At 38.3% G+C, this 16,133-nt stretch overlaps 1 long non-coding RNA gene across 1 annotated transcript in view; it reads left to right on the top strand.

Annotated features, from left to right (window-relative positions):
- LOC139998732 (uncharacterized) overlaps nt 1–16,133 on the top strand; it is a 54,071-nt gene that overhangs the window by 25,380 nt on the left and 12,558 nt on the right. Inside the window, exon 2 of the long non-coding RNA XR_011803521.1 lies at nt 854–1,028. This is a non-coding gene — a long non-coding RNA (uncharacterized lncRNA). The remainder of the gene's footprint in view (nt 1–853; nt 1,029–16,133) is intronic.

The following is a 16,133-nucleotide window of genomic DNA, read 5'->3' on the forward strand; positions in this document are numbered from 1 at the left end:
CTGCACTGTGGAGATAGCGGTGGGCATTAGGTAGGATGACCCTTGCTGTGCTCAGCTCTACTGGTACGGAAACTTCAAGGGAACCCCAGCTTGCCTTATTGGCCACAGCTTGCACATGCCTGAGCAGGAATGCTACGCCATCGTATGTTGAGTTCCTGGTTGTCATTCCTCTCTCTGAAACCAGCCTGCTGGGGGGCTGTGTGAATAACTTGGCTAGTGCGCTGCTCTCAGTGCTTACTATTTGTGTATTGTGTGTAAGCATCTGTAGTTATTAGTCAGGTTCTGTGCTTCGTATTTTATTTCTGCAGTTTGTCATTTCAAGTGAGGTTTTCAAATCTAAGAGTATTTTTGGTGATTTTAGCCAAATTCATGGCCTGCTGGTTAAAAAGGTGTGTATTTGGTCATTGTGTGGCAGATAAGGTAAAATCCCTGTGAGGTTGTGACATGTTCGAAGTACTTATCTAGATGTTTTGTCAGATAACTGCTGGTTTGCTTTAGCTATGTAGCGGCTGGTGAGTTTCTTTTTGTTTGTTGGTTTCTTTTTTTTTTATTTATTTATTGCTAACTTGCAATCAAAACTAGAGACCCAGGTGTATCAAATGGTACCGATTAAGAATTGTAAATCCCTGTATCTTTTAAATTAACACACTTGATTATAGCTCAGAAATGCATTAAGAAACTTAAACCTATGAATTAAGCACATGAAAACATTGCTTAGAAGATCTTGCAAACTCTGTTCCACTGTGAACAAACTGCACCCATTATTAGCAGTGGGAAGGGATGATTCTTACAGTGCTTTCTGCCCGTGGATTTACAAAAGGTCTTTACATGGGATTGTTGTACCTCTTTGCAGGTGAGAAGGTTGAGACAAAGAGAAAAGAAGCAATTTATCCAAGGTCACCTAGAAAGCTAATAGTACTGCAGGAAGGAAAACCAATGAATCCTGAGGTGCACGCTGTTTTCCTTCCAACTGTTCCAAGTTTCCCGAGGAAACAAACATCTCCACTGAAGTTTCCAGTCAGCATCTGGTAAGCATTCAGAGAAAATTGTTACTTCTGCCATGAATTCCTAGTTTTATTGTTTGATTCAAGCAATGTTATACTGTTAATCACATTAACTCTATATTTTTTTCTATTGATACCATTATAATTCCAGTGCTGTTTTTTGAAATTAATTCAGATATTTTTTATTCAGTTATTTTTTGCCAATGCAAGTGAAAACAATTTATCACAGCCTTTCTTTAAAGACAAAACATTAGAAATTCTAATGTAGAGATGCCTCCTGCTGCAATACATCTCATAATCTCTTTATACAAATAGAAATTCCATCAAAATCAAAAGTAGAGGAAAGGCCTTAATTTTACATTAAAGTTCTTATTCAGATTCAATTTATTAAAAAAAAAAAAAAAGGAATTACTTTTGTCATAGTTCTTGACTATACATGAAACTATTCAATTTATTTCTGTGTATGGTATCCTGCTCCTTGGAGACTTCCTAGAATTGCCATATAAACCTGAATGTCACAAGGTCTGTTTACTCAAGACAATGCTGTTCTTACTATGTCAATAACAAAAGCTGCATTTATATTTTAAACTTCTGATGGAAACGTTGGTTAGAGTTGATTGAATTTTTCTTAACAAATAATTTTCACGGATTTAATGGAGCTGGTAACTTCTTTTGTTTTAGCTAGTCTAGCAGCCTCTAGGTCTACTGAGACTATTCAGCTCTGTCACTCTGTGACTCTGAGTAGTGTGTGTTAATGGACTTGCAGATGACTTTCCTAGCAATCAGGTAAGGTTGTCCCTCTGCACTGACCACTCAGCTGTTGTAAGCAGTGTTAGTAACCACAAAGATTTGTAGACTTTCAGGCGGGATTTTGTATGACTAATCATGCTCTCACTGGAATTGTCTGACATTTTGGTAATGGCTTCAGTGCTGCAGAAGTAAGCCTTTAAGAATGAAATATTTTCTGTGTTATAAGGATACCCTTCCTATTACTGCAGCAAACCTAACACTGAGGAAATGCTGCTCAGTGCACTGAAAAAAGAGATCATGTGAAAACAAGGTAACAATGCAGTGTTTCGGCATATCCACAAGGTTTTGCTGAGTAAACACAGACAGGTCTAATTTTGATGCTGTATAACTTGTGGATACTTGACTTTGCATGCCAATAATACTTCTCAAGATAAACTGTGTGTACAATATGATCTGAAATTGAATAGCTGCCTTTCCTCGTCTACAATAACATACACAGAAGCATCTGGGCTGGCTGAAATGTACACACATTTGCCAGACGTTTGCAAATGATGCATTTTTTATGCTTTGAAAATGTAATCTCAAAGTTTCCTGTTCTTTATTTTTCTGTACTGTGTTGTTCTCAGATCCGTTTTCTATAGAAAATTACTTTTTTTTTTTTTAGTATTTTGTAAAATAAATAGCAATAAAATGAGGTGAGTTTTCTAAGTTGTATAGGAAATCAATGTTGTTGGTGTATTTTCATTGAAAACCATTTAATTACTTTTTAAAGCTTTTTCAGTTATCTTGGCAATGTGCAGTGTAGAACTAGAATATGTGACTCAGGAGAAATTGTGTTGGTACTCGTTTTAAAAATAAAAAAAGAAAAACGTATTGTATTCAATTAAAACCTGAGCTGAGACCCAAAGGAGCAAAGAGAACACTGCTCATTACATAGTGGAGAAAATCTGTAGCTGATGTCACTTCATAGCTGGATTGACATCAGTGAAGCTACATTGATATATAGGAGCCAAATATTTTTTTGCATGCTGGTGGTATTTTCTTTATTCGAAACCCAACTCTACTTCATATTGGATAGAACAGCAAAATAATGTTCCCTGACCTGGCTTCCTGGCTTCAGTGAGGTTCCCCTGAATTTACATTCATCAGACTGGGGGCAGAATCTGTTTCAATATATACAATATACTATCTTTTTTTTTCCCCTCCTTCTTTACTGCTTTGAGCCACTTTGCCACTTTGTTAGATCAAAGCTAGTTGAAAGCTGAGCTAACCAGATGGTTGTGGATTTCCCTGTGGAAGACTATCCTGGGGAGACGTAGAACTAGAATGAGGGATAACTTGATAGGGGAGGTGCTGAGAAGCATTTGGCTAGAGTACTGCTGTGCACAGGTGATTATAAACTGCTTGGATGAGCTGGGGGTCTGGCATAATATAGAGCATCCCTAAAGCTATCTTTTTATTGTACTGGGACTGAGATTGATGTGGGAGTACTGGATAGAGGATTGGATGTTCCCCCCTTCTCCTAGCTGTGTGGGGTGCATCTCAGTTAAAATGAAAAATTCAGTCTATGAATTATAATTTTTACTTGAAAAGCTAGAGCTTTATATTTTCATTTTGAGGAGTACTATTTTGTATGCAAACCATCTCAAGGATCAAGATGAGACTATTCTCTAAGGTGTGTTACTGCTGCTTCAAGTACATGGCTTTGCAATTCATTAAACTCTGCTCTCTTCCATGAAAATGTTCGTGTAAAATTCTGCTGTGTGTATCTGTAAATTGACATGTATAACCATGTTGCACTGCATCTCTATTAATTACACGCCACTTACTATGCAATTTGTGAATGTGATGAATATCACAGGAAAAAGAATGTCCTTTTAGTGCCACTGAAAGAAACCTACGATGTTTTAAATTATGACCATTTCTGTTTAATTAGAAGAGCCCTACAACTATTTACAATATCAATAAAGAAGGTTTTTAGGGATCATTTATATTATTTTCTAATGGTTCAACTGGTGTACTATTAAATCTCTGTGTCTAAGTCAATGTGTAAATTTCATCTGTAATGACCCAGAGTTTTGACTGTACCTATCAAAGAGACCACCTTACTCACCAGGGCATGTTGTGAGAACTGAAATGTTCCAACAGTTTGAGCAGGTAGTTGTAACATTCAGATGGATGGCAGCTAACTTTGCAGTGAGAAGCCCATCACAGTTGAATTGATGATGCATGTCGTATTGTGGGATGATGTAGGAAAATATATCAAACACAAATTTGATATATTTACAAAATTTTCTTCTCCTAACATTTGCATTGTTAAAAATTGTGCCTAAATTTAGATGCAATCAGCCTGTACTTCTGTTGTTTATATGAGTGTAAATTGGCACAGATGTGATGGTCCTACCCTATGTACAATTAACAGGAAAAAGAATTTTATAAGTTGAATAAATGTAATTTTTAAAGTTACATGACAATGTAATCCCACGGACTGCTGTAAATGTTTACTGAAAATATTGGTCAAGCACCTTATTGGCGGTCGAGGGTCACCCTTAGAATAAGGAATAATGTACAGTTCAATATTTATTCATATGTGCTTTTAGTTTTAGCACATATCTGTCCCATATAAATTCTTTGTTTTCAAAGCATAACATGATGCACATCTGCAGGCTGACTACCTGTTCAGGCAATGTTCTTAGCTTTCCTTGAAGAATACTGATGTTGGCATAGCTTTGGGGACCTCTGCACTAGAGATCATGGGAATGACGTTGAAAGTAGGTTGAGAATTCCCTCGTTGTTGACAGGGAACAGTACGTAAGGAATAGTTCTGGGAAGTTTGTAAGCTGTTGCTCCTGGACCTGTTTGGTGTTTGTCTGGTGTTTTTTTCTGAAAGAAACTACTGGAAATATCAAAAGACACTTTTGCTTCTTTGTCTCAAAGGTGTTAAATGACTAACCCTTAGTAAGCTTTTATCGTGTTTCTTACAAAAATAAACCTGTGCACTGATGGCAAGCAAATTTGGTCATCTCCACCTCATATCAAATGTCATTTAAATTGTGCCCGTATACCTACTGACCATAAACACCCCAGCATCTAAAATATTTTTGAAAACAAAACACTCAATTGCCTTTAGGTGAGATGATTTTACTCTGTTTTCTTTAAAAGGAAGACAACATGTTTTGAAGGTATTCAACTTGCCACTGTACAGAGCCGGTCTGTATTGCAAATATTTGGCCTGGGCTTCCTATTTCATTACTGTGATTTTTCCTTCTTTTGCTTTGTTCTTTTTGATGAAAACAAAACAATACTGTAATGAATCCTGTATTTATAGAATACTAAACTGAGCAGTAATGTACTGTCTTACGCAGAGGTGAGAATTGTGTCCTTTTTCAGTTTTTTTGAGTCTGTAAGTTTATTTCACATTGTAAAACTGTTAAAATTGTTTACTTATTTAAAAGCTACTATTGGCTGGGTTTCTCTGAGTCTGAACTTGAATTCTGTCAGCTGTCACTAAGGCATGAACAGGATTCTGCTGTTAGCACTAGGAATGCTATTCACCAGGGTGATTCTTTTTTTTAGTTTATATAAATTTTATTTGTTCTTCATTGATAGACTTCATGCCAGAGGTATCAAGGTCTAATAGAACATTTTTTATCTGGTTCCTTCCCATTTAGTTGTCTAAACCACATGGGCTATGAAGAAAATACTTTGTTTTGTACAAGTCTGGGAATTGTTTGACCACAAAGCACTTCCCATTGCATCAAAGCCCAGCTTACAGGGGAGATGCCTTACTGTAGCTGACTTTTTCTTGGTGTGCTTGAGGTTCAAAATTATCAAGTGGCTTTATGGACAAACACTGGGAGCACTTTGGAATTACAGCATCGTGATTCTTACGTGTCATGGGTAGCAGCAGCTAGTGAATCCAGAGGAAAAGAAGAAGGGAAAAAAAAGTCTTGCCTTAAATTTACAGTCTCAGTTTATATATAAATATATATTATATAGTTAGCTTATGTGTATTTATAATGTGTATTTATAAAGACAGTAATACACTTTAACTCACCTCTAACATGTTTAATGACAAGGATGACCCTATGGGAAGCAACACTTTCTGTCATTAATTCTAGCTGTTTCAACCCAAAGGGTTGATCCCCCCCCCCATTATTTATTTATTTATTTATTTATTGACTGCAAAGTGATTATTTCCCTCTCTGATGGGTGTTCTCTTACAAACAAAAGGCAAGGAACATCAGTTTGACTTAGCAACTCTGTACAAGAACATCAGCTTCCTTCTAAGTGCTTTTAAATCCCTTGATTACCAACAGTAGCAATGCCCTAAAAGCAAGATTATTTAGCTTTCCTGAAGTCCTGGTGTAATGGCAGTACTGTAAAGCACTCATTAAAACTCATGTACTTCTACAGTGGATTAGAAAAGCTACATGATTCCACAGTCACTCTCAGTCAAAACATCTGTCTTCGTATTAAATGAAAGTGCTTCTGCTTGTTAAGAAAACAGTGTCATGAAATGTGAGGACAGAATAATCACATCTCTAATACAGCGTTACAGAATTCCCTGCATTGAGAAAGGCAGATTTATACCAGCTTTATGTTATGTGGGTGTAAGAGATAATGGGAGTATAAATTTCAGGAGGAAAATAAAGTGTATAATTTAGAATCTCTTCATGAGATTAATGCTGTACAGGGTGGGTTTTGTTTTGTTGGTGGTGTTTTTTTTTTTTTTGTTTGTTTTTTAACTTCATGAGATTAATGTTTTCATTGGTTACAGTTTCATTATCAATCAAAATAATCAGTGGAACGTATTCTAAAACTTCGGAATTATAAAAACAAACAAACTAGGTTTATAGTTGTGTAGGAATAAAATTGTCCCATAATTTTAGTGTAGACTCTTAAAACTCAAAAATCCTGGCAAGGAAAAAATAAAAAAATGAGTTTAGGAATTGATGTTTTCTAGAAATATCTTACACTGTGATAATGAAGTGGAAATACAAGGAGTAGTAGGTGAAGGAGGAACATTTACAGCATCAGTGTAAGCACTGGTTACCAACACGCTGTAAAAATACAGTAGTTGTGTGAGATGCGTTGTGTTATTAAACCTATTAGCAGATGTTCACGCTTCTAAAAATAAAAGCTATTGTGTCAGTGAACTCTGCTCAGTGACGGAACATCAGAAACCTCTTGAAGGCCTCTGGTCCTGCTCTGTGCTAAATGCTGGCAGGCAGCCTAACCCAGCGCTTGGCTGCTAAACTGGAACACAGGTCGCCAGGCCTGCCCCTCCTGTGGCTTGGCGTTTCACCCCGTTTTCTGTATTTTAGTTTACTCAGGTGAAAGTAAGGAAAGCAGGACCAAGTTGCTTGATCCCAGTTGATCCTAGCAAAAATTAGAGGATGCTGTTCTACAATTGTGTGGCTAGCAGTTAGTGTTCAATGTGCTGCTTTTAATAAAGCCTTGTCCTGGTTTTGTTTATCTGTGTTGCAGTGCTTCGTGCATGAGAATAGCCGCAGACGAGTGGTTCTTATGGTCATTTCATCTTAAGCTGTGCATTGCTTATTGTCTAATTTTTTTAATGCTTCGCAATTGAATTGGATCCATTTTCTTTTTTATAGTTTGACAGTGGTTTCCCTTTGAGGTTTGACTGTCACATTAAATTTATAATTATGCCCATAATGGAGTTCAGTTTTTATTTCTGAGGGCAAGATCATTAGCAGGAAACCATTTCAGAATCTCCTCCTATATGCTTCTGACTTGCCTGTTACATGTTCATTTAAATTACTGAAAAGAAAGACATGCTTCAGTATTTTCTGGAACTTGACAGAATTTTAAAAATTTGTTTGATATTGAGTGGGAAGTGTGCTGCGGTACTCTCTTCTTAAAATGTTTTTTTTTTTTTTTTTTTTTTTTTTCCATTCCTTCTTTTGCTGTAATCTTAGAGTTTAAAAACTTTATTTTCAGAACTCAGTAGAAGTATTTCTTAAATACGCTTCAGCAGAAGTGGGTGTGTGAAACATGCTGCAAAACTTCAGCGGTTCCAGCTAGTGGGAAGTATGTTTTGCGATGTCCAGGAAAGCATCTGAGTTATTACTCATGTTTTGGAGCACAACCGAGTAGTTGTAGCGTAGCCCTATGGGTACTGTGCTGCCCTGTCCACTCCACCTTGCACCATCTTGGTTCATCAAGTGCCAGTGCTGCAGAAATCAGTTCTGAACGAGATGACCTGCAGTTTTGGCTGGGACAGAGGCTGCTTTCCCCACCAGGGCTGCCTCCAGCCCCCAGAGGCAGCGGATGGGACCTGATGGGATTGCAGGGGGCATGGCTGGGCAGCTGGACTGCACCGACCGCAGGGACATTGCGTACTGTGCGGTGTCACACTCAGCAAGGGAAGGCAGGGAAGGAGACAGAGAAGTGGGGCTCTTGTTATGAGACCGCCTGTCCCTCCAAGCAACTGCTATGTGTATGCTGTGCCTTGCTGCCTGAGACATGGCCAAACATTGCTTGTTGGTGGGAAGCAGAGAATTATTGTTTTCTCTCTGTCTCTCTTTTCTTCTGCGTGGCCTTTGTTTATTTTCCTCTTTCTTTTCCCTTTAATTAAATTATCCTTACCTCAACCTCTGAGGTTTTTTTCTTTCCCATCAAACTTTCTTCCCCTCCTCTCCCTTTGAGTGACAGAGCAGTTGTGGTGTTCTGCTGTCCATCAGAGTGAAACCACCGCACCATTATAATCCGATTATAGAGAAAATGAAGAAATTGTTTCTCCACTTGAAGGGGACATTTTTTCATAGCCCTAGGCAATTCTGCAAAGGAAACATTTTTGGGTACTGTGTAGAAAATAGTCATGGTTTGCCTTTGATCCTGAGAAACATACAGAATCTGAAAAAAAGGTGAGGTGGAGTCAGGTAGGAGTGATGTGCCTGGGAAAATACTTTGAAAGTACCTGGCATATTGTGTATGCTGCATTAGTACAAAGACAAAGGTTTATCCTTCATAAGTGAGCTTATGTTGAACATCATTTCTGGCAGAGCTCAGCTAAAAGAATTAGAAAAATTGGAGATGCTATTGGAGACAAACAAATCCCTTTTCATAAAATGGAAATTGAGGATACTCAGGTCTGCCTTTTAAACATTACCACTGTACATTGGATCCTGTGTCTAGGAATTAAACCAGACTTGTTTTGTGATGTTCTTCCAAGTATCATCTATAATATAGACCATGACCAGAAAAATGCTTCCAAACCACACTACTCCATGTCTGAAACTGTTTTTTTCCCCTAATTTTTCAATCCATCTCTGTTTTATAATTGCAAATTGCAGTAGGATTGTCTTTTAATCTTTCTTTCTGTTTACTCCATAAATGTGTCAGGAAAAAAGCTGCACAAGCTTTTTGATACAAATTTTGCAACCTTTTATTCTTTGATAATCTCAAAATTGAATAATAATAATGGTTATACTGAGCTGTTTTGTTGTACTTGGTAAAAAAAATGTGGTACAAATTAATGAGGGAAGGTTTAATGAATAGCATTGTTTTTCCTTCTGCATCTCATTGTGATAATTAAAATGGGTTTTATTTTTGTACTGTGAGAAGACACTGCATCAAGGCTAACAGTGTGTTTACAAAGAAGTGATATATGAGCTCTGTGTACCCATAAAATACAGTGAAGCAAGCTGACATTGACTTTGTTCTTACAAGTTTCTGTTATTACAGGTTTGTAATTTTACTTGGGAAACTGTGAAAGTTTATTTATATAAATGCCAGAGATGTTATTAATAATTGTGTCCAGGATCAACATAGTACAACATCGATCAAACCTGCTGCAGCTTTGTTTTAAATCAAATGTGAGATATTTGACAAGCTCATAACTGTCTACCATAGATTTTTTTTTCTGATATACCCCAGATATCCAAGTTAGAATTGCAAAAACATTGAAGAAAGAACTCCAATTTACAAATCTGTCAATAAAGGCAACCACATCATTATGATTGATGTAATATATTATAAGATTACATGGGGGGAACTCAGCACAAATGATTTCTGTAGCACTTGTCACACCTGGATTTTACAAGTAGCAACATTTAGAATAATAACCATCTAATGCATTTCCCAGCGAAAACACAGATCATAAATTTCAGCTATTGGTTCAACTTGCGAATTGGTAGCTCATATTCAGATACTTTCTGTTGACAATTCCTTTGGTCCTTTTAAGGGTTGAGGATTGCAGTGTTTAATTTTAATATTGCAAACCATGTATTTGTCTTTGTAGAAGAATCCTTCTAGTCCAGTTTACCCAAGCAAATTGTATTGTTATGAGTGATGTGTCTTTACTTTTTTCTATTCTATCCACCCCTGCTCTTTTTGCAAACATTATCAGCTTCAATTTTATATTTGTAGTAAAAGAATACATTATGTCACAGGTTGAGAATAGTTCTCTAAGTAGATCTTTATCCTAAATAATTAATAACTACTCATAAAGAAATGTAGTATCAACAAAGTATTTTCCAATTTGATATTGCCACATAACTTTTGAGTGTTTCTGTTTCTCAGAATCAGAAACTTGTGTGATATTGAGTTCAAAGCTTAAAACGTGTTCAGAAATAAGTTGTTAACAGTTGCTGTCAATTGTTGGTAGGAGTATTTGATTTGACAAGACTTGTCTTCCTCCAAAACCTGTTGGGTGCTATAAAATATAATGAATCCTTTAAAAGTAAGTAATAATGCTTAATCAGATATTATGATGATTTTATTATAAAATGATTTTACTTAAAATCAATATTGAGATGATTCAGCAGTAGAAGTCACATTGCTTACATGTTTGAAGTAGTGACAGAACAATGAAGTTCTAGTTCTATGGCTTTTTCCAGAACAGATTTATTCTATGGGAATTATATCTGTTTTCTGAATTTGAATAAACAGGAAAAATATATCTTGAGATATGTCTAAGATGCCATCTCCTAATGGTATTCTGCAGCAGTTGAGACCAGTTGGATTTTGAATATTAATATTGGAAGTTTATATTGCCATAATCTTAATTATGGGTGCCTTTTTATAGACAATGAAAACAACAGCTGGAGAATACAGGGAAGAAAACTGGCGTTATATACTTGTGCTTATGGAGTGTCAACAGCGTTTGGAGGCAATGTTTGAAACACATGGTGCTATGGACATCCCTGCATATGCCACTTCTCTCTGGCTGCCCTAGAATGTGTAGCTTCCCTAGCTCTCTCCTTGTTTTAGTGTTTGTAAGAAAATAGATTCCTGGCATACTGTATTCTGTATTTTTTTTTTTTTCCAATGAGTAAAAAAAATCCTTGAGCTGGAAAATCAGCTGCCTTTCTTCACTAGTGAGAAGTGTTATGTATAGCGCTGCTAAAACCTTGGCACCTGTAATTGTGCCAGACTTGAGCGTGGCTGTAGGTGGACCCTGAATGGATTGATCTGTGACCTCTGCTCAGCACTCCTGAGAGAGTACAGAAGGAAGCTTTAAATTACAGTCACAGCATGTGATCCTTTTGGTATTCTAGAGTGTTGGACCTTTTGTCCTCTATTTGAAGCCTTGTAATTTGTACTAGTGTCAGCAGTCCCATTTAAGGGTTGCAGGTTTTAGAAACGCTTTTCCCCACTCTCTTTTCTGTGGTCACTTCCTGCACAGAGAACTGGGCACAGAGAAATGCAGATGTCTAATTCTGGAGAAATCTTCCTTGGGAAAGTCTCCTTTGGGCTGGTTTAAGTTTTTGAAGCACAGAAGTCACTAAGTTTTGATGGCCAGTGTTTTTCACAAAGGTGTAATCAAATTGGATTGTCAGAAACCTGTTGTCAACATCCAGTCTAACATTAGTATTTTGATCCAACCTTATCACACCCTCACGGTATTGCTTTGACTTACTGCAATGAGATACTCATTTCAGTTGTAGAGAATAGCCTTGTCTTCGAACCTGCCTACTTCCCTCCATTGTCTATATTGTTAATTATTATTGTTATTATTTTTGTCTGTAAAGTACCCCTAGGGGTTCACAAGAGCTTTAGGAGTGCAACTAGTTACATTTAATATGATGTAGCTGCAAGCTGCTCCCAACCATCCTGCTCCCGTTCCCATCGGTAGCAGTACATTTCTGCTGCATCCCTTGCAGGCGGTGACTGTGCAGTGTCTGGGGGCAGATGGTGCATTTGTGGTGAGGGCGGGCTGAGAACAACGATTCAGGTCTGTTAGGTTGGAGTAAGTACGTAAAGCCGTGGTCTTAGTGCTGTGAACTTACATCTGTAGAGTGTGAACTATGAAAAGAGCCACTCTGAGACTCCTTACTCAATTAACTAGACTAAATCATTTTAATCTGAAGTGCATCACATCTCTTTAGGCTAGCTCCTCTGGTCCGGTGCAAGAAACTCTGTGTTTGTATATACATAAACGTAGCGTGTTTATGTAGGGAGGGAGGGAAGTCCCTGCTGGCAGAGGCGAGTAAGATCGGTGCACCAGAGGAGACCATTGCAGGTACCTGCTTGGCTTGTAGGAGGGGGCTGCACGTGGGTTTGCTGAGCCAGAAGCAGGCTCGGGATGACTTGGCTCTCCCAGCTGCAGAGCAAACCGTCTGCCCTGGGCCTACTGTGTGTTACAGGTTAGTGCTTTAATGTAGCTTGTCTGCTGGCACTGGCCTGATGGTGATGAGATCAAGGCCCACGAGCTCATTTCCTCTGGGCTGTTTCCTGTTTACCTGCATCAGTGTGGGAATAGCAGCTGTGGAAAAAGGTCCCTTTTCCTGCACCTTGAGCCCTTTTAGATAGACAATGAAAGCTACAGCCACCTTCGTATAGCATATTATAATTGGAGGCAAATTCTTTTTCATCCATTGTTCATGTGAGGGGAAGAATCGTTTCTGAACATTAATGAAGCCAAACACAGTGTTCTTTCTTTATAACTCATCCTTCCTCTTTTTTTTTTTTCTTCCCTAAGTTACATCTCTAAGTTAGTCTCTGATGCACAGTGTAGATTTTGTTTTCCAGCTAAGTATAATTTGGTATTTTGCCAGGAGCATAGGTATCTGTAAAGTACAGGCTCTGACTTTTTTGAGAGATGCTCTGGGGTTTTGTAAATCAGATTCAGGGAAACTATACCCTATTATGTGTTTTTTTTTCCTCCCTTGCACGCAGGCTGATTTTTTGATTCCCGAAGTATGTCGGAAGTAGAACATGACAGGGCAGTTACCTTTAATTTATTCAGTAATAATAGGTAAGCAAACACTTTCTCATACCCGCTTTGCATGACTTGTATATCCTTTACCTTTTCCTGGCAGCCTGCTGTCAAGTTAGAAGCTTCTATACCATTAGTAGGATCTCTTAATTAACATCTATTCATTTATTGTTAGGACTTTCATTATATAGTGTTAGCTGGAGCTGGGTCTGTGTATTGGCTCTGACAAAGTATTATGTATCAATAATTAGGCAATGCTAAAATAGTTTTAGATTTCTATTCCATAATTTATGAATAATATCATTATGTTTGTTTTTTCACTTTCATCTGCATGTCCTTAAACCATTTTTATGCAGTAGAGCGAGTGCTGTGCAGGCAAGGCGGAGGCACCTGCTCCTCACGACAGCCAAAGCTTTCACTGGGCCATGGGAGGTGCACTTTGCAGCCTGTCAGGTTAATGACAAAATTGAATCTGGGCCTTGTAGTGCTTGGAGGAGTTTTCTGATCTCCAGACTATTCCTGAAATGCACATATCAAAATAAGCACCCATTTCTTAAATGAAAACCCCACCAACTCTTAATTATTCCTGACAGATGCCTTCAGTGTAGCCCGATACCAGCCCCCTCAGCAAACTGGACAGTAGAGCTGCTCGGCCTGGGTAAGCTGAGCTGTCCACAGAGGAGAAATTCTGTGGCTGGAAACCCTTAATGTCAGAAGTGAATTGCATGGGAAATGGAGGTTCATGACTGGTTGGAAGGCAACTGTGGCAAGACTGCTTTGGTTGGAGTTTGAGACCGAGGTGCAAAATATTGGCCCAAATAGTACAGACTTCTTTATACAGTTTAGTGTATTCCAGGGCTGTCTGAAGGGTCACAGGGGAACCTGCGTTTGCTCTGAACAGTCATTTGCAAAGCGTGCAGAGGCAAACACCCCAGGCAGGCTTTTATGTGAAAAAACCACGCTCTGTTCTGTTGGAGCAGCAGTTAAACAGAGCGATGTGAAATGCTTTATGGTGGCTCTGTTGGCGTAGAATGCATTCGTGACACCAACCTGCCTTGGCAAGCTTAAATGTATCGGTAGCATTTAACCTGAGGTACCCATCCAAATCCCAAACCAGAAATGAGAATGTGACATAGCACCTACCAGCCTGATCCAAGCAGACCTTAACAAGCCTCTCGCATCTCTGCCAGTCGGGCACTTGAGAGGACGATTGCAAACGGCTAGCTTGAATACTGCTGAATTTGAAATTCATTGGAGGAAAAAAAACAAAAACCAGCTATGGCTGTTGCCTTGCCAGTTCATCTTCATTCCAAATGGTAAACATGTTGGTAGATGTGAATGAAAAGCCCTCTAGAGTGTAAATAATAAATGCTTCTTCCAGCTGCACTGAGAGCTTTACGTTTTTGAAATGATGCCAGTATTTTTTTTTGCTTTTAAATGGATTACTTTGTTACATTGTACTGTGCTCTGTGCTAGGCTGTGAAGGACTTTGTGTTCATAACTGTTGATTTTTTATAATTACTAGCATAAAGCATCATATGCTGCAAATTAAACACAAACAAATGAAATGAATATTCAGGGAATTCTTAGCAATTTGTAGTATTCTGTATGAGATTTTAGTGCAAATGCTTAGGAGTTTCTCTGTTCTTAACAAGTAATGTCTGAGTTTGTTCAAAATGTCTAGATTATAAATATATTCATGTGTTTTTTTACTAGGGTAGTGTTTGTGCACTTAGCATATCTAAATTACAATTATTACATTAAATCCCCACTAGTAACAGTGGTAAGTGGTCAGAAAACCACAAAGTGAAGTCTTGGGAGCAAAGATTATATTAGCCCTGGGTTTTCTTGGACAACCCATGCAGGACGCTTTCTTTGCATATATGTAGATCTGAGAGTTGCCCAGCAGTGGAAGTTGCTCATCCTTGGATTTCAGTTATGCTGTCAGTACCTAATACTAAGTATGCATATGTGACGGTCACTAAGGTTGTATGCTAGGTTTGTAGCGTTTAAAAATAGAAATGTGGGCATTGAACATTTTAAGAAAGAGTTAAAATTGAATTATTTTCTCAGAGTAGTAAATGCGTATGACTGATCTTTTCAGAAAGGAGATCCAGCTGAGGACTGTTAACTAGTATTTATTGTCTGTCAGCATCCTGCTGAGATGCGGTTCAAAACAGTGCATATTAAGCCAGTGATAAGTTTCTGGGGTGAACTCCTCTTTATTCTTTGGATGAAGTGAGAAGAGATAAGAGAAATATGCTGTGTGTTGGAGAATATTTTGTGGGGGTCATTAAGTAACCAAGTCGTAACAAGTTTTAGCTTTTGAATGCTTTTCCCTTTTTAATGTGAATGAATTTATTGACTGCAGTTTCTTCCTGAATTGTCTCTGCTTTAACCCATGGATGAAATTCCAGTCACAGACAGTCGCCTTCATTTCCTGAATAAATGAGCATATAATAGGACTCAATATTTCTATCTGCAGATAGAAATGTGATAATGGCCTGATTATTGTCCCACAGAAGTCAATGGGTATTTGAGCCATCTCTTTCACTGGAAGTGCGATTAAAGGCGAAGTTTCTCAGAGAAGGCAAAGCTTTGGTGATGAATGAAGAATCCTGGCTGTCAGAATGCGTTTGATATAAAACTATATGGTGAATTTGGAGCCGACATTCGATTACATTTTCTTCAATTAAGAAAAAAACCCCTTTCTTCTCTCTTTCTTAGGTATAGGGAAATCTCATGAGAAATGGGTCATACTTAGACTGCAGAATGAGGTGCTTAGCTGCTGTTTTGCTGCTTCTGCTGCTCTCTGGACTTGTATTGCCTCTGGCTGTTCATTCTCAGCTCACCAAGGCATTGCAGCTCTCACAATTTCTTATATTTCTTTTGAGGGCAAATGTATTTGCTCTCTGCTTTGTGCAGTGCAGTGTTCTGGCCCTGTTTCATCATCATGAGTTAAATCCTCTTCAGACTCCTTCAAAACCTCAAAGAGTCTTGACACAGCAGAACTTTTGCAGCAGAACTGTATTGCGCACCAGGAGTGCATCCCTTGCTCTCTGCAGGAGCTTTCTTTTCCAGCACAGGGAGGTCTGGAGGAGCAGACAGCGCCTGTGCTGAGCCGAAGGGAGCTCAAGAGTAAGTGCGGGAGTTACTGGAACCGAGGGGCGGTTGAGGAATAAAAACACACAGTC

Source organism: Anas platyrhynchos, chromosome 15 (assembly GCF_047663525.1).
Source record: "Anas platyrhynchos isolate ZD024472 breed Pekin duck chromosome 15, IASCAAS_PekinDuck_T2T, whole genome shotgun sequence".
Lineage (NCBI taxonomy): Eukaryota > Metazoa > Chordata > Aves > Anseriformes > Anatidae > Anas > Anas platyrhynchos.